This window comes from Schistocerca piceifrons, chromosome 2, assembly GCF_021461385.2.
Source record: "Schistocerca piceifrons isolate TAMUIC-IGC-003096 chromosome 2, iqSchPice1.1, whole genome shotgun sequence".
Classification (NCBI taxonomy): Eukaryota; Metazoa; Arthropoda; class Insecta; order Orthoptera; family Acrididae; genus Schistocerca; species Schistocerca piceifrons.
In genome coordinates this window covers 901,658,202-901,677,547 of record NC_060139.1, presented here as the reverse complement: position 1 = coordinate 901,677,547, position 19,346 = coordinate 901,658,202, and the positions used below count along the sequence as shown (strand labels likewise).

Here is a 19,346-nt window from a genome sequence, read left to right as displayed (position 1 = left end):
GCAGCTCGCCGCTATTACTAGCTAGTGCTGCGCGATCCAAAAAACCGACGAGTTCGCTGCTGTCACAAACTGGCGGAAAGTACGTAAACACCACAGGCGACAATAAGAGCTCCTTCCGTTTCACGTTGTTGATCTACTCGTGCTGCCACCACTCGATATCTCAACGAGAACAGCTGTTGGCTGTTCTGCCGGTTGGGGTGGCCGAGCGGTTCTAGGCGCTACAGTCTGGAACCGCGCGACCGCTACGCTCGCAGGTTCGAATCCTGCCCCGGACATGGATGTGTGTGATGTACTTAGGTTAGTTAGGTTTAAGTAGTTCTAAGTTCTAGGGGACTGATGACCTCAGATGTTAAGTCTCATAGTGCTCAGAGCCATTTTTTTTTTGTTGGCTATTCTCGTAAATGTTCTCAGTTCTCAAATATGTATTAGGTTTCATCATTGTTATCTGTCTTCCGCCTTTTCCTTTAGATGCTCTAAATTCGTGGAGGTATGTCCCGTCTATGCACCTAAATGAAGGCAGTTTGTTTCTTGCCATACACGTTTTGCTTCTTTTATTTGGGTAGCATCATCAGTGGCCTGAAAAAAATTACATTTTCACACACCAATATATATATATAGTTTGTGTGTATTTTGCTGTGTGGAAATGTATTTTTTTCAGACTACTGATGATGCTTCCCAAACAAAAGAAGCGAAACGTGTATGGCAAGAAACAAACTGCCTTCATATATATATATATATATATATATATATATATATATATATATATCCAGCGAAATATACACACACAAACCCATAAACATTTGCACAGAAAATTACACACATATAAAAAAAATTTGCACGCACCAAAATACAAACACCCACACACACAAACTCAAAAAGAGGTACAAATTCACGAGCGCGTGCACAAACAGACACACACGCACACACACACACACACACACACACACACACACACACACACACACAACAAATGAAGAACATTAAACACAACAGAAACAAAAGACAGACAAACACACAACAGTTGGCAACACCACACACCGAAAATACACATATGTGGATTATCAACTTCAAACGGCTCCAACAAGCACTATAGGACTTAAAATCTGAGGTCATCAGTCCCCTAGACGTAAAACTACTTAAACCTAACTAACCTAAAGACACCACACACATCCGTGCCCGAGTTAGGATTCGAAACTGCGACTGTAGCAGCAGCGCGGTTCCGGACAGAAGCGCTTAGAACCGCTCGGCCAAAGCGGCCGGCTGTTGATTATCAAACGGATGTGAAAGTGGAATATGTGATGTGACAAATTTGGTTGAAACAACATCAGAAATCGTCCAGCTGGAGTATGGAGACTAACAAATTCATCTCCAAGACCACACATATGTGTTAACAGAGCTGGAAATCTTAACACCGAACGATACATTCACAATACGGAACTTGTGCTACAAAAGTTGCTTCTAACCTAAAAAGCAAGAGAAAAACACGACAAAATGTAATATAGCAACATAGTATATCTATCACATAATAAGTTTATTGCACTCGTATGCATTAAAAGAAATATGTATTTCAGGCCACTGATGATGCTTCCCAAATGAAAGAAGCGGGACTCTTATGGCAAGAAACAAATTGCCTTCATTGAGTTGCATAGGCGGTACATAACTCCACGAAAGTATTTGGTTTCGTTTATTTCCATCTGCCACGCGGGATTAGCCGAGCGGTCTAGGCGCTGCAGTCATAGACTGTGCGGCTAGTCTCGGCGGAGGTTCAAGTCCTCCCTCGGGCATGCGTGTGTGTGTTTGTCCTTAGGATAATTCAGGTTAAGTAGTGTGTAAGCTTAGGGGCTGATGACCTTAGCAGTTTAGTCCCATAAGATTTCACACACACACATATTTCCATCTGTCTGTTTCTCTGAAAATTCAGGCCGTAGCTGTGACTTGTTCACTTCTAAAACAAAAAAGAACTTTGCGTTTCCTTAAACGTCGTATAGAAAAGACTAAAAATAAAATAATAAAAAAGACAAAATTACCGAGACTTCGGTAGCTTTTGCGCCCTCGTCATCAGGAGTTAAGACCTCTGACTGCAGCGACAAGTTCTCCTTTCAGTTTTCACTATAGACGACGCATTCGCCGTGCAAGAATTCGCCAATTGCGTCGATGTTTAAAATTGTTTTTATATATCGTTTATTTTTTCCGTCTCAGTTGCACATTTCTTGTATAGTACGACTAGCTTCAACCACACTCGATCATCCTCGAATTTATGTAGTGCCTGCGCAGCAACTATACACAGAATTATGATGTGTAGTTCTTGCGTAGATACGACGAATTGTTTTCGCAAATACACAGATCCGGAAATTATCTAGTGTGGTCGAAACTAGTCAAACCGAAACAAATTTGCATTGAGCCGAGAAAATAAACCACACGTAAAATTTTAAAATTATATCAATTCCCCACGAAGGCAAGGCGTAGCAGCGGATAAAACCGCTTTCCAGGCAGTGGTTCTACAGATTTAATAAGCTCTGGTTAAGTAGGAGCTGTGAAGGAGTGGTACGGTGGCGGGCTAACATCAATTCAGACATCCTCTAAAACAAATTTTACTAAAAAGCAATTCTTACTCAACAGTTATTAAAAACGTATTGTCCTACCCCTTTTATTTTTTTCTTCTTTTAAGGGGTAGCCATTACAAAGCTTACTCTTAATTGATGATGTTTACACTGATCCAACATCAAGGATAAAATAGCGGGGATACAGTAGTGTCAAATTTGACCCCAAAGCAATTATAACACCAATTAAAAGTTTCAACTCAAGTTAGATAACTACTTGTGATAAAAAATTTAAAATCGCCAATGGTATCTTAAACAAATTTATAATAACAAACAGACAGCAACAACATTCAGAGAAATCCAGTTTAGCAAAGCCCTTGAAATACACAACAGATTACAGCGGGACCCATTATCACAAGTTCTGTACACATCAATTTTTCTCGTGCTAAAATTTAAAATTTTCTCATTTACTGTACTGAAGTACCGAACAATTTCAAAACAAGTTTAGATGCAAGACTCCTTCAGATTGACGCCATATTAGGAGACGTGAACTGTTTAGTTACAAAAGGTAATTACTTAACTCAGGAACAAATCTGCAGCATTAGAATTCATCCCCCGCTACCTCAGTGGGTTTACAAAGGCGTAATCTTGCAATCGTATTTTATTTCACACGTCACCCTTGCGCACTCTTCCTGGTAGTACATTAAATGAAACAAATCAGGTAACACCGGTCCCACACATGCGTACAAAATAATGGCCCCCAACAGGGCAAACTCAATGACAACCTTGTAACATGAACAGTTAGAACAAACAAATGACCGGTCACGAAATAATGGAACTACAGGCGCCCCACAAGGGCAGATTCAATTATAATATTTAGCAAGACGAACAACTAAAACACACAGATGGGCAAATACTCAATAATAAAGTTATTCAGCTCCTCGTGCAGTTATCCAGTACTCGTGTGTCAATGCAACCAGAGCGCCGCAACAGTATAGTGAAGACTGCACACACCTCCAAGCTTTAACCGCCTGTGTCCTTCTGGCAAACGCCAGTATTGTGCAACGAAAGCGCTCTTGCACGCAAAAGGAGAATTCCTTTCCAAATTACAGCTTTCCAAACAACGGCTCTCAACTACAACTAGTCCGCGCTGTCACTGCAGGTGCGGCCAAGTCGTTTCCTGGCACATACACGGGCTGCTCCCAGCACAGGGCCCCGCCCGCCAGCTTCCTCGTGCCGCTGCTAACTGAAGACTCCAGTGGCTGCCAATCACAGGCCGCATCGTGAACCACATTCGCACCACAAGCCTCTCTGGCGAAGAGATTCTACACAACAAGCGATTCCATCACAGGGGCACAAGTCGAAAAATAGCAAAACTTTGAGGAAGGTTTCGACCCGCGGCAAAGAAGTTTAAAATATAAAAAGCAGATCAAATTAAATGGTGCTTTCCTAAAAATACGTCTGGTGGACAATCTTTACCATGTTCACAAATTTTAAGGTGCTTTTATATTTGTTGTGTTGGCAGAAGAGCCAACACCGTGCTACTAGAGGAGGCCGAAATGCACGCGTTTTAGCTCACGCAGGCTGGCGTGACGAAGGAAGGACTATACTGACGTGAGGTCTGGAACATGACAAGGAATTAGACTTCAGAAAGCGGATGTAATTAGTTTGATACTTAACTTTAATCCATTAATGATGAACGTCGCTCTTGACGGTACATGAGTCACAATATTATGTGTTCAGAAGACATAGTAACTGAATATGGCACCTTGCTAGGTCGTAGCAAATGGCGTAGCTGAAGGCTATGCTAAACTGTCGTCTCTGTAAATGAGAGCGTATGTAGGCAGTGAACCATCGCTAACAAAGTCGGCTGTACAACTGGGGCGAGTGCTAGGGACTCTCTCTAGACTAGACCTGCCGTGTGGCGGCGCTCGGTCTGCAATCACTGATAGTGGCGACACGCGGGTCCGACGTATACTAACGGACCGCGGCTGATTTAAAGGCTACCACATAGCAAGTGTGGTGTCTGGTGGTGACACCACAATGTTACAGTTAAAACATACTTACTGGCGAAGGTGACCACCTCATACAACGTTACTCGTAAGGACTTCCAGCGTTTCAGAAGACGACTATAGAACATACAGAAAATAAACATCAGTGGACCAGCGGAAGTAGACCTGCGGAAAAATGCTCCTATCGGAGCACAGAGAAGGCGAATATGTTCCTGATTTAAAGGCTCAGATTGAAAAGTGGGGTACCAGCTGCCTTAATCTACCTTGCTGAGCGCCTTTACATATTTTCCCCAAAACTTTGGTCTGCGAACGTATTCGCGCTTTTTTATGCTGAGAGAGAAGGAACGAAAGGCAGTTGGAAAGAGACGACAAAGCAATAAATTATGGACGATAACAGACAGTGGTTGCGGTTTAGAAAGAGCGAAGGAGACAATGGCAATGTGAGAGAAACAGAGGGACACAGTGGCAGTGGGTCATGGTTGACAACGATAGAACAATGCTAGGAAAACAGTGAAGGAGACATTGCCAGTGGGAGAGGAAGAAAGAGAAGGACAAAGTGGAAGCGGGTGAGAGCTACTGTTAGTGACAGAGTCTATTACAACAACAACGAGGAAGAAAGAAGTAGTGACAGTAAGAATCGAGTGAGAAAGAAGAATGAGATAGTAGCAGTAAGCGAGAGCAAGAGGGAGGCAGTAACAGTAAAAGGAGACGGTAGTAGTACAGCAGAATAAAGGAGACTATACTGTGACACAGGACACTGTGAAAAAGAGACACAACGAGATAATGTCCATGAGTTGAGCTGAATAAGTGACTGAGACTGGACAAATGGGAATGGATGGGTACAGTTAGGAGAGATTGTGGGAGTGAGAGGTGAGTTTGATGTTAAAAAGGATGCGAATATGTCTGCATGCCAAACTCGCTGGGAAAATTTTTAAAGATGCTATGGAAGGTGGAATGCGGCACCTTTGAGTCAGAGCATATTCTCCTTTCCTGTGCTCCAATAAGAGCATTTTTCTGTTGGTTCCCTTCTTTTCCCTGCTACAGCAGGGCATCTCACTTGTGTGAACAGAACTTCACGGGTCAGTAAAATTATGATAGTTTACTTACGTGATGTTGAAATAATGCAAAACTAATATTACACCTCAGACCAGATTTTAATTGCACATTCCAATCAACACCTCCTGTAATTCTTCTTCACGTTCACTCAGGACAGCAATGTCATCAGGGAATCTTAATATTGATATCCCAGTTTTGAACCTTTCTTTTACTGGTACTTTCGTCACTGCTTCTTCGAAGTATAGATTGAACAGCAGGGGCGAAAAACTACATTCCTGTCCCACAACCTTTTCAATCCGAGCACTTCGTTCTTGGTCTTCTACTCTTATTGCTCCCTCTAGGTTCTTGTAAATACTGCGTATTACCTGTCTTTTCCTACAGCTTACCCCTATTTTTTCCCTCGTGATTTCGAACGTCTTGCACCATTTTATACTGTCGAAAGCTTTTTCCAGGTGACAAATCCTACGAACGTGTCTTCATTTTTCTTCAGTCTTGCTTCCATTATGAACCGTAACGTGAGAAATGCCTCTGTGGTGCCTTATCTTTCCTCAAGCCAAACTGATCGTCATGTAACAGATCCTCAAATGGAAACACGAAGGAACAACCTCAGCTACAGCTAGACCAGCGGGCATCATACCACTGACGTACGGGGACCATCGATCATTGCGAAGGCTGGTTGCAAAAAATCGCATGAAATCAGCGGAAAGAATCACTAATGAGTACCAAAGTGCTACCACCAGTCCAACTAGCACAATGACTGTGCATAAGGATTTAACACTTAGGCGCCGACGCCCGTAAAAATACGGGCGTGCGCGACCTGCTCGAAAGTCCGGCGCCCGTAATTTTACGTGCGCGTGTTCTCGTTCTTCCCCTTCCTTCCTTTGCGTGTTCTTACGGCTCCCGCTTGTCTGGGAGGAGCTGCATGGACTGTAGTTCGAGTATTGGCCACTAGATAGTGGGCATGCTGTGGAAGGGTGTGCTTCCCTTTTTATTTGTCGGCCTTTGTGAGCAGCGATTTTTTCCCGCACTGTCTCAGTAGCGTCGACATGGCGAAGCGTGGCCTGACAGACAAAGAAATTGCTCGCGAGTTATATCGTGATTTAGAAGAAATTGACGTTGATTTGTCAGAGGAAGATATTGTAGATGACTCTGATGATGATGTGGACTATGTTCAAGAAGAAGTTTCTGGCAGCTCAGGTAAAGAATTCTGACAACAAAACATGTATAATTTTTGCTCAGATTTTCACTGAAAAAACTCTCAGTAAGTAATTATGATTTTATTTGCAAATATTACTCTTCTGATATGACTCAGAAGAGGAGATCAGGTGTCCAAGCACTTCAACAGCAAGTAATCCCGTCGATATTGTGCCTGAAGAACGAGTGAGACTAACGGCGAGGGGGACGGCGAGACGTGCGCGCCGCACCGATTCTGAGGGAGGTTGGACGACTACTGATCGTGCACCAGATATCCATCTATTCTCAGGACAACTTGGAATATGCAATGTTGTCAGTTTAGACCAGAACAGAGCACCTTTAGAATTTTTTTTCATATTTCATATTTAATAAGTCACAGCTGCAAAATACTAACACGAATTCTTTACAGACGAATGGAAAAACTAGTAGAAGCCAACCTCGGGGAAGATCAGTTTGGATTCCGTAGAAACACTGGAACACGTGAGGCAATACTGACCTTACGACTTATCTTAGAAGAAAGATTAGGGAAAGGCAAACCTACGTTTCTAGCATTTGTAGACTTAGAGAAAGCTTTTGACAATGTTGACTGGAATACTCTCTTTCAAATTCTAAAGGTGGCAGGGGTAAAATACAGGGAGCGAAAGGCTATTTACAATTTGTACAGAAACCAGATGGCAGTTATAAGAGTCGAGGGACATGAAAGGGAAGCAGTGGTTGGGAAGGGAGTAAGACAGGGTTGTAGCCTGTCCCCGATGTTGTTCAATCTGTATATTGAGCAAGCAGTAAAGGAAACAAAAGAAAAATTCGGAGTAGGTATTAAAATTCATGGAGAAGAAATAAAAACTTTGAGGTTCGCCGATGACATTGTAATTCTGTCAGAGACAGCAAAGGACTTGGAAGAGCAGTTGAATGGAATGGACAGTGTCTTGAAAGGAGGATATAAGATGAACATCAACAAAAGCAAAACAAGGATAATGGAATGTAGTCTAATTAAGTCGGGTGATGCTGAGGGAATTAGATTAGGAAATGAGGCACTTAAAGTAGTAAAGGAGTTTTGCTATTTGGGGAGCAAAATAACTGATGATGGTCGAAGTAGAGAGGATATAAAATGTAGGCTGGCAATGGCAAGGAAAGCGTTTCTGAAGAAGAGAAATTTGTTAACATCCAGTATTGATTTAAGTGTCAGGAAGTCATTTCTGAAAGTATTCGTATGGAGTGTAGCCATGTATGGAAGTGAAACATGGACGATAAATAGTTTGGACAAGAAGAGAATAGAAGCTTTCGAAATGTGGTGCTACAGAAGAATGCTGAAGATTGGATGGGTAGATCACATAACTAATGAGGAAGTATTGAATAGGATTTGGGAGAAAAGAAGTTTGTGGCACAACTTGACCAGAAGAAGGGATCGGTTGGTAGGACATGTTCTGAGGCATCAAGGGATCACCAATTTAGTATTGGAGGGCAGCGTGGAGGGTAAAAATCGTAGGGGGAGACCAAGAGATGAATACACTAAGCAGATTCAGAAGGATGTAGGTTGCAGTAGGTATTGGGAGATGAAAAAGCTTGCACAGGATAGAGTAGCATGGAGAGCTGCATCAAACCAGTCTCAGGACTGAAGACCACAACAACAACATTTCCTGACAGGCAGTATGATGAAACACAGCCGGCCGAAGTGGCCGTGCGGTTAAAGGCGCTGCAGTCTGGAACCGCAAGACCGCTACGGTCGCAGGTTCGAATCCTGCCTCGGGCATGGATGTTTGTGATGTCCTTAGGTTAGTTAGGTTTAACTAGTTCTAAGTTCTAGTGGACTAATGACCTCAGCAGTTGAGTCCCATAGTGCTCAGAGCCATTTGAACCATTTTGATGAAACACATAAAGGAACAAACTAATCTGTATGCTCAACAATGCATCAGGAAATTGCGAAGCACAAATTCCCTTTTACCCACCTGCTCATTATCAAAGTGGAAAGGAGTTACACTTATGGAAATAAGGAAGTTTCTGGCAAAGTGTGGCGAAAAGACACAAGCTACCAGTGCAGTGAATGTAAAGTGGCATTGTGCAAAATGCCGTGCTTCAAAATTTACCACACAAAGAGCAAAATTGCATCCTAAAATAGTTACAGGAGGTTACTGTAGATAAGACATACTGTATCCATCATAATTACAATTTTTGTGTAAAATAAAAAAAAATTTCCTTCTAGAAAATACAGTGAATATAACTTTGACCAATTTTTCCTTTTTTTAAAAACAATGTTGTAATAATAACGCTTGTCAAAAGTATGTATTAATTCAAGAGAAAGGTAATATATATGGTTTTAAACAAGAAGGTCTAGGTTTTTCAATAAGAGTAATTTTATTGCTATAACCTTTCATGAGTTGTAGTAGTTTAAAATACGTTAAAATCAGCCAGTCTTTATGGTAGACACCCGTGCGCAATGGCTCAGGACCCAAAGTGTTAAAAAGAACAGGGTAAAATGGTCGAACGGCTTCTCATAAACCACGCATTTTTGTAGTCACTGCCAAGTGACTCTTTGAGATCGTGTGAAAATATGGCGTGATGATTCGCGCTTTATCCTGTGGCAGTCCTATGGAAGGAGTTAGGTCACATAATGCTTTATAAAACTTGACTACCGGTTTCGCCTTTGTATCCCATAGCGTTGCGTGGGCTTTCTAGGCAGAAAACAAAGAATGAGGACATATCAACAGTTCTGATAAAAGACCACACATAAGCACTCAGGTCCGATAGAATGCTCCAGAGTGTTCCAAGTTGGTTATTTTACATTCACTGGCAGGGAGGCGGTGTACTCGCAGGCTGATATCACGAGACTGAAGGGGTGGTGGCAGCCTCTCATTCACTTCGATCGCGGCGCCCCCTGGACCGCCTAGGACGAGGTGGCCATAGGTCGGCCGTCAATTGGCGGTCGCGTTTGATGTGTGTGGCTGCTTCTGACGGCAGCGCTTGTAACGTCTGACGCCAGCCTATGAATGGCGAAGTTGCGCGTCGGCATGGTGTCTGTTGCGAACGACGGTGGGCGTCAACAAATCTAAAACTTTTGCAGCGTCACATAGGCGCGTGTGTGACGCTGCTAACTTTTTAGATACGATGTCGCTTGCAAAGACGAAACCGATACTTAAGTTCGATAAAATATTGTGTCACCACGACACTGACTCTTATAATCTAATACTATACCCTTTACTTCATTCATTTTGAGAATCAAGGGGCGATCTCTGATATTACATTAGTAAAGATGAATTTCTCTGCCAAGATCTCTAATAAATGCTTTCCAGATATAAAGATGGTAGCTTGATTACCGAAACCGGTTATCGAAAATAAAGGTTATTATTAGCGATCTTGGCAAAGAAGTTTATCTTCACTAATCTAATACGATACAAAACTCGCAGGTCAACTCAGGAGGTACAAACGGCTTCAATTCGCGAGAATTTGGGTTTGGGGAATCCCCGGAGAAGGCTATCTGTCGTCGTGTGTAGTGCCATAGTGCCAACAGAGAATTATGGAGGAGATGATATTACAACATCGGGGTGTTTTCCTCGTTTAGGGTGTGGTTCCCTTATTGCGCATTCTGTTCTTTTTTTTTTTTATCACTCTTCTGCTTGGTTTGATGCGGGCCACCTCGAATTCCTCTCCTGTACCAACCTGTTCATCTTAGTGTAGCACTTGCAGCCTACGATCTCAGTTATTTGCTCGACGTATTCCAATCTTTGTCTTTCTCTACAGTTTTTGCCCTCTTCAGATCCCTGTAGTACCATGGAAGTCATTCCCTGATATCTTAACTGGTGTCCTCTCGTCCTGTCCCTTCTCCTTCTCAATGTTTTCCACATATTCCTTTGCTCTCCGAGTCTGCGCAGAACCTCCTCATACCTTACCTTATCAGTCCACCAAATTTTCAACATTTTTCTGTAGCACCACATCTCAGATTCTTCGATTCTCTTCTGTTCCGGTTTTCCGACAGTCCATGTTTCACTTCGATACAATCCAAACGTATATTCTCAGAAGTTTCTTTCTTTCTCTTTGATAGTAGCAGACTTCTCTCGGCCAGGAATGCCCTTTTCGCCAGTGCTGCTCTGCTTTTGATATCCTCCTTGCTCCGTCCGTTACAGGTTACTTTGCTGCCTAGCTAGCAGAATTCCATAACTCCATCTACTTCGTGACCGTCAAGCCTGATGTTAAGTTTCTCGCTGTTCTCATTTCTGCTACTTCTCATTACTTTCGTCTTTCTTCGATTTTCTCTCGATCCGTATTTGGTACTCATTAGACTGTTCATTCCATTCAGCAAATCATGTAATTCTTCTTCACTTTCACTCAAAATAGGAATGTTATCAGCGAATACTATCATTTCACATTAAATTTTAATTCCACTGCTGAACCTATCTTTTATTTCAATCATTGCTTCTTCGATGTACCGATTGTGCAGCAGGGGCGAAACATTACATCCCTATCTTACACCCTTTTCAATCAGGGCACTTCGGTCTTGCTCGTCCACTCTTATTATTTCCTCTTGGCTCTTGTATATACTGTCTATTACCCGCCTCTCCCTACAGCTTGCAACTATTTTTCTCAGAATTTCGACCATCTTGCACCATTTTACATTGTCGAACGGTTTTTTCTAAGTCGAAAAATCCTGTGAATGTGTCTTGATTTTTCTTTATTCTTGCTTCCATTACCAACCGTCAGAATTGCCTCTTTGGTGCCTTTACCTCTCCTAAAACCAAACTGATGGTCATCTAACACATCGTCAATTTTCTTTTCCATTCTTCTGCATATTAGACTTGTCAGCAACTTGGCTCCATGATCTTTTAAGTTGATTGTGCGATAATTCTCGCACTTGTCCACACTAGCAGTCTTCGGAATTGTGTGGATGATATTTGTCCCAAAATCAGATGGTAAGTCCCCAGACTCATACATTCTACATACCAACATGAATAGTCGTTTGGTTGCCACTTCTCCCAATGATTTTAGAAATTCTAATGGAATGCTATCTATCCCCTCTGTCTCATTTGATCTTAAGTCCTCCAAAGCTCTCTTAAACTCTGATTCCAATACTGAAACCCCCATCTCTTCTAAATCGAATCATCTTGCTTCTTCTGTCACATCAGAGAAACCTTCGCCGTCATAGAGGCCTTCAATGTACTCTTTCCACCTATCCGCTCTCTGCATTTAACAGCGGAATTCCCATTGCACTCTTAATGTTACCACCCTTTTAATTTAACCGAACGTTATTTTGACATTCCTATATGTTCAAATGTTCAAATGTGTGTGAAATCTTATGGGACTTAACTGCTAAGGTCATCAGTCCCTAAGCTTACACACTACTTAACCTAAATTATCCTAAGGACAAACACACACACCCATGCCCGGGGGAGGACTCGAACCTCCGCCAAGACCAGCCAAACAGTCCATGACTGCAGCGCCCTAGACCGCTCGGCTAATCCCGCGCGGCCATTCCTATATGCCGAGTCAATCCTTCCAACAACCATTTCTTTTTCGATTTCTTCACATTTTTCATGCAGACATTTCCTCTTAGCTTCCCGCTTAAGAAAACGCTAAATGAAGAAGGATGTGAACATATAGGATGATCAATTGTTAACGCAGCTGCTTCAGCGGCGTGCGCCGGATGCAGTGCAAGTTACAGGAGGTCCGCAGTAAACGTAGTACATGTCGCTTCAGTTGTTTCTTACATATTTATCATAAACCCTTAGAGAAGAAGTAAATTACTCACGCGTGTTAAAAAAGGAGATGCTGAAACTGCCTTCCTTTGTTGTTCGAGCATTTCTCATACCTGCTTAGGGAATTGCTCATTACACTCTACAGTTCCCTCTGAGAAATGGCATCATTTCTTGACGGATGTTAGTTTTAAGTTCATCGAAAGTAGTTTTGATTTGCTCACTATCTCTTGTAATGCACTCGAGAGATAAAATCGCAACGGTTAAATGGGGCGGAGAGGGAGGGGGGCTGGACGAGGAAGTCTTATTTTGTTAGTGATAACTCTATCTTAAAATAAGTCGTGAATTTCCTGTAGTGAGGAGTTGGTTGTATGTGCCGTCAGAGTCCTGCTCAAGGGTCGAGAAAGCTCTTTCTCTCTCAGGTAATTGGCGAGAAATGGGGCAAAATCCTTTCCACGTATCTCTCATTTTTATTTTCAGAAAAACAAAAAATAGAATTTTTTGTTCTTTCAACGCTACCAGCGTGCCACATTTCTATTTTCTGTTCATGCAGGGGTGCCTTGCGTATTACGTTAGGGTTTCCAGAGCTCCAGTAACGGTAACTTCGTGAATTAACGTATCCACTTAGATGGAACCATGGTTCGCCCGATTAGAAAGTTAGGTGAAGGTCAATTTCTCTTCCATGCACCCTATTCAGATCTATTCACAAAACTGCAAACTTTTTTGAAGGCTCACCCAGCTTGGGTTCTTGCGCTGTAGCTACTTTGTACGGCTGTAGCTTCAGTGACTTTATAACCGTTTGAACAGAGCCATAGGAAATTCTCATTTGCTGAGGAAGATGGCAAATCGATTTTCTAGGAGACCTTACTAGAGCATGCCCAATGCTATCCAGAGCTTCTGCTGCGAGTATTTACGGGGCTGTCTCTATTTTCTGTCAAGAACGCTTCTCATTTCACGAAATTTATTCATCAATCAATGAATCGTACTCCAATTAGGAACCTGAACACCAGGAAATTGCTCTTGAAATAATCTTTTCACTTGAAACACTTTCACTCAATATCTTGCGTTTTATCGCTTAACAGACACGTGCTATCTACGGAAAAATTTCTACAGAAACAAAAGACCTCACAGCAGATGGGAAAAGATCTCAATGCCAGCCGGCTGGCCGCCAGCAAGGGAAAAAATCCCTGCCAAGCAGCTGCGTTAAGGATTGATCACCCTGAATATAACACTGTTGTGTACTGCACACAACAGAGGAGCAGCTTGGAGACGATGTCTGCATCTTCTATGTACGACTTCGTACACAATGGTGTAACTAACCAGTTTCTAAGGGTTATTACGTTAAGATTAGGGTCGGCGCCTATTCTAACCATACAACTAATCAAAGGTTTGGCCGAGTCGGAAAATAAATTAATTTGATCACAGACAAAAGACTCATAAAAATGTATACATTGTGATATCGCTCGTAGGGGATGCGATGTAATTAATAGTACTGCCCGTGCACTGTTCACGAGAATCAACCGTTTAAAATAAAATAGAAAATGTATGAACACTGTGCATAAGATCAGCTCCCAGCAACGCACCTGAAAATAAGACTTAATCTAAAGCATTTGTTTTAAAATAAAAGAGGAAACTAATCAGTGGACCTGTGCGTAAGGGTTGGGTTGTTTGGGGGAAGAGACCAAACAGCTAGGTCATCGGTCTCATTGGATTAGGGAAGGAAGGGGAAGGAAGCCGGCCGTGCCCTTTCAAAGGAACCATCCCGGCATTTGCCTGGAGCGATTTAGGGAAATCACGGAAAACCTAAATCAGGATGGCCGGACGCGTGATTGAACCGTCGTTCCCCCGAATGCGCTGTGCGTAAGGAAACGCGTTGGATGTGCTAACGGGAAAGCTATGAGGTGAGTGGCTTAGGTGCAAAAACGTAACCTCGGAACACAAGAGAAAATTGTGGATAAAATCATGTATTCCTAAGATATGGATGTGAGGCATGTACACAATTCCTGATAACATTAATTCCTAAAACATTAAAGAAAAGCATCGATACATTTACCGTTATAATCTACACCTAAAATCATTGGTGTTAATCATTCATGCAGCTGTTGCTGCCTGATAACTTATCGCAATAACTCGTGAAACAGTACATGTTTCGCAGTACACCCGCGTGCCCACATGGTTTGTGGAGACGCAATTTCTAGGTGTCGTGGCCAAGTTGCAACAATACCACATCACACAATCATGAACAGTTAACATTCTTTAAAACAAACATGAGATCGGACAGTTAGTGATGACGGTAGCCCAACAACTCTAATGTTCAACCATGTGGTTGGCTCCCCACGGACGAAAGATACATAAAGCAAGGAAAATTTGCGAGATGGCAAAGCTGTTAATATTTAGAAAGGTGAAAGCTTTTGCAGGCACAGCTGAAGGCAAACAGACATTCATACAGAAGCGAGTACTCACTTCTTATCGACACCTTTGCGTGGCGCTCCTCCGGCGGATCCAAGTCTGCTACATAAATTTACTAAAGGAAAAATCTGCCAAAGTTTTGCATTCCTTGCTGCGACAAGGCAAAACAATCTTTCAGAGTTGAAAAGCGAGACCAAAAGCTAACAGCTCTCCTCTCGCCAAGTAACGACGCGCCACGCGGTCAGTCTAACTCACCCTTCTTCAATTGGAGCACAGCTACGGACGCTTCCCGTACCGGCGGCAGACTGCCTCCCTTTTTCTTCTCCAGCCTCTTCCACGCTCTGCGTGGCCCGGAAAACCCAAAGATGCCATTTCTGCCACCAACCAAACGCAGGTGGATTTCTCACAAGTAGCGCAAACCTCTTTGCTTACTTGACCACTACGAGAGTTGGCTATTCTGTACAACTGCTGCTGAATCTGTACGACTGTCGCAGACTTTTGCAGCAGACTACGCCACCGTCTAGCAACGTGACACACAACCACATTCATTCAATCACACCACTGTGAGAATTATGAGCAAAGAGAAACAAGGAAAAGAAAGAGAAATGCTAGTGAAAATGGGCTACCGGACTAATGAAAAGTGGCTACAGGACCCTTTCAATGGTAGAGAGATGTGGGTTACGGTGTGATGGGTCAACTATCTTCCCAGGGAAAATGGACAGGCACAGAAATGATTAGCGAACAAGTTAGCACAATAAACTGAAAATTTACTTAAGCTGTATTTCTCTAACTGTACGATGGCTCATTACAAATAAGGCAGCAAGAAATAATGTACAGCTCTCAATGTCAACAAGGATGAGACTCTCTGAACTAAAGCTTCAGCTGTGATATTGGAACTGTGACTAGGTGGCCTCTGCTTAGCGTCACGTAGCAGAGTGGCTCAAAGTGCAAGTGGACCACGAGGCTGCCATTGGCCATCCTGTGTCACGGCAGCAGAGGGCACTCGTGGTACGGAGACAGTGGAGGCGTGGCTCAGCGGGCTTGTACCATAGGGTCCGCCGTATCCTGCGCGACTGCTGTCGGTGCCTGACGGAAACTTGCAACTCCATTGCCAACTTTGAGACGTCCCTGGGGTTGTATCGATGATTTGGTGGAAGACACCAAACAGCAAGGTCATCGGTCTCATCAGATTAGGGAAGGATGGGGAAGAAAGTTGGCTGTGCTCTTTCAAAGGTACCATCCTGGAATTTGCCTCAAGCCATTTAGGAAAATCACAGAAGACCTAAATCAGGATGGCCGGACACGGGATAGAACCGTCATCCTACCGAATGCGAGTCCAGTGTGCTAATCACTGCGCCACCTCGCTCGGTATCGGGGTTGTATCGATACGTAACACCACAGTATCAGCATGACAGTGCACCTTGTCTTAAAGCAGCATCTGTAAGGCGATGGTTTGCGGACAATAACGTTCCTGAAATGGAATGGCCTGCACAGAGTTCCGAACTATACCCAAGGGAACCCCTTCAGGAGTTAGAATGTCGGCTTCACTCAATACCCCAGTGTGCAATGACACTACCTTCTCTGATTTCGGTTCGTGAGAATGAATAGGCTGCTATTTGTCCACAGACATTCAGACACCCCATTTAAAGTGTCACTGGCAGAGTTTAAGCTGCCTTAAAGGAGAAGGGCGGGCGCACCTACACTACTGGCCATTAAAATTGCTACACCAAGAAGAAATGCGTATGATAAACGGGTATTCATTGGACAAATATACTATACTAGATCTGGCATGTGATTACATTTTCACGCAATTTGGGAGCATAGATGCTGAGAAATCAGTACCCAGAACAAGCACATCTGGCCGTAATAACGGCCTTCACACGCCTGGACATTGAGCCAAACAGACCTTGGATGGCGTGTACAGGTACAGCTGCCCATGCAGCTTCAACACGATACACAGTATCTGGAGAATGTGCTGGCCAGGGCAGCAGTCGAACTTTTTCTGTATCCAGAAAGGCTAATACAAGACCTGCAACATGCGGTCGTGCATTATCCTGCTGAAATGTAGGATTTCGCAGGGATCGAATGAAGGGTAGAGCCACAGATCGTAACACATCAGAAATGTAACGTCCACTATTCAAAGTGCCGTCAATGCGAACAAGAGGTGACCGAGATATGTAACCAATGGCACCCGATACCATCACGCCGGGTGATACGCCAGAATGGCGATGACGAATACACGCTTCCAATGTGCGTTCACCGCGATGTCACCAAACACGGATGCGACCATCATGACGCTGTAAACAGAACCTGGATTCGTCCGAAAAAATGACGTTTTGCCATTCGTGCACCCTGGTTCGTCATTGAGTACACCATCACAGGCGCTCCTGTCTGTGATGCAGCGTCAAGGGTAACTGCAGCCATGGTCTCCGTGCTGATAGTCCATGCTGCTGCAAACGTCGTCGAACTGTTCGTGCAGATGGTTGTTGTCTTGCAAACGTCCCCATCTGTTGACTCAGGGATCGAGACGTGGCTGCACGATCTCTTACAGCCATGCGGATAAGAAGCCTGTCATCTCGACTGCTAGTGATACGAGGCCGTTGGGATCCAGCACGGCGTGCCGTATTACCCTCCTGAACCCACCAATTCCATATTCTGCTAACAGTCATTGGATCTCGACCAACGCGAGCAGCAATGTCGCGATACGATAAACCGCAATCGCGATAGGCTACAATCCGACCTTTATCAAAGTCGGAAACGTGATGGTACGCATTTATCCTCCTTACACGAGGCATCACAACAACGTTTGACCAGGCAACGCCGGTCAACTGCTGTTTGTGTATGAGAAATTGGTTGGAAACTTCCCTGATGTCAGCACGTTGTAGGTGTCGCCACCGGCGCCAACCTTGTGTGAATGCTTTGAAAAGCTAATCATTTGCATATCACAGCATCTTCTCATTGTCGATTAAATTTCGCGTCTGTGGCACGTCATCTTCGTGCTGTAGCAATTTTAATGGCCAGTAGTGTACATTATCCCTAGAAAACTAAAGGGAAGGAAAATGTTACAGTGTTACTAAACCATTCTAAATTTTACTATTCCATATTATACACAATGTAAGTCATAATTTACAACTTCCTGGCTAGTTAATTACAATTATCGAGTCTCCAATTTTATGTCACAAGCAAAATGGGTACTAAATGTCCTCGAGGATGAAATTTTCTTCCTGCAGCTGAGTGTGCGCTTATACGAAATTTTCTGGCAAATTGAAACTGTGTGCCGGTCCGAGATTCGAAATTGGGACCACTGCCATTCGAGGGACGCGCTCTGCCGACTGAACTACCCATGCGCGACTCACGAGTCGTCCTCATGGCTAAACCATGTCTCCGCAATATCTTTTCTTCCAAAATTGCTATTCCAGCATGTTTTGCAGCAGAGTTTCCGTGAAGTTTGGAAGGTGCGAGATGAGGTACTGACGGAAGTGAAGGTGTGAGGAGGGATCGTGAGTCGTGCTTGGGTAGGTCAGTGGGTAGAGCACTTGTACGTGAAAGCCAAAGATCCTGCGTTCACATTTCGGTCCATCATACATTTTTTATCTGTCAAAAAGTTTCATAAAATCCTGTTTTACGCACTGTACTCACAATACCAAATTGCTGGCAACGGCAATTTGGTACCCACTATAATACGACAGTTTAGTAATCTAGGGCTAAAGTCCTACTAATATCTTCCCAGGTGCTTTTGATCGGGTAGTGTAATTAGTTGCCTGAGTTAAGATCCTCATCTCCTCTAACAGTATTTTGTGGCCGTTCTCTGGCTGTTGTGGGTAGTTCTCTTTGTTTCATACGGCTCACAACGCTCGATGACTGTGTGAGCGTTTGTTTCAAGGTAAGTACGGCTGCTTTCGAAGGGAAGGCTTTACACACGTGGCACTTCATTACCAATGATATTTATAACGAGGCACAACTTTTCCCAACCTTCGGAGCGGGCCGTAACATCAGTTTCAACCATCACTCTGAAGAACGAGTTCTATCTTGCCAGTTGTCGCATCGCAGTAAGGAAAAAATGCTGCTGGCTTCGCTAAGAATGGTTCCATTAATTTTCCAAAATGATTACGATAATATATAGAAGCAGAACAGATTACGAAAACAAGTTTTCTTGAAAATACTGAAGATACTTAAATTCAAAATATCGTAATAATTATGACCAATAAAGAAAAGATCTGTAGCGCATTATAAATCGGTGGTGTGAGAACATAGTATTAGAAATAATCCTTTTATCCAACACAGCTATAAAAATCGGTAAGACAAACTCTTTCTTTCCTTTTAAGCAAAAAGGAAAATGTTATCCACAAAGTTAACTTAAGAAACAAATGTACCTTTGCTTCATTTATGTAGCACTATTTTCTTTGTAGTCGCGGCACATGACATGAAATCTTCAGTTTCTACGCATACTATGT

General features: G+C 43.2%; 1 protein-coding gene across 1 annotated transcript in view; it reads left to right on the top strand.

Moving 5' to 3' along the window:
• LOC124775976 (organic cation transporter protein-like) overlaps window positions 1-19,346 on the top strand; it is a 154,347-nt gene that overhangs the window by 68,551 nt on the left and 66,450 nt on the right. The gene's annotated exons all lie outside the window — the stretch shown is intronic.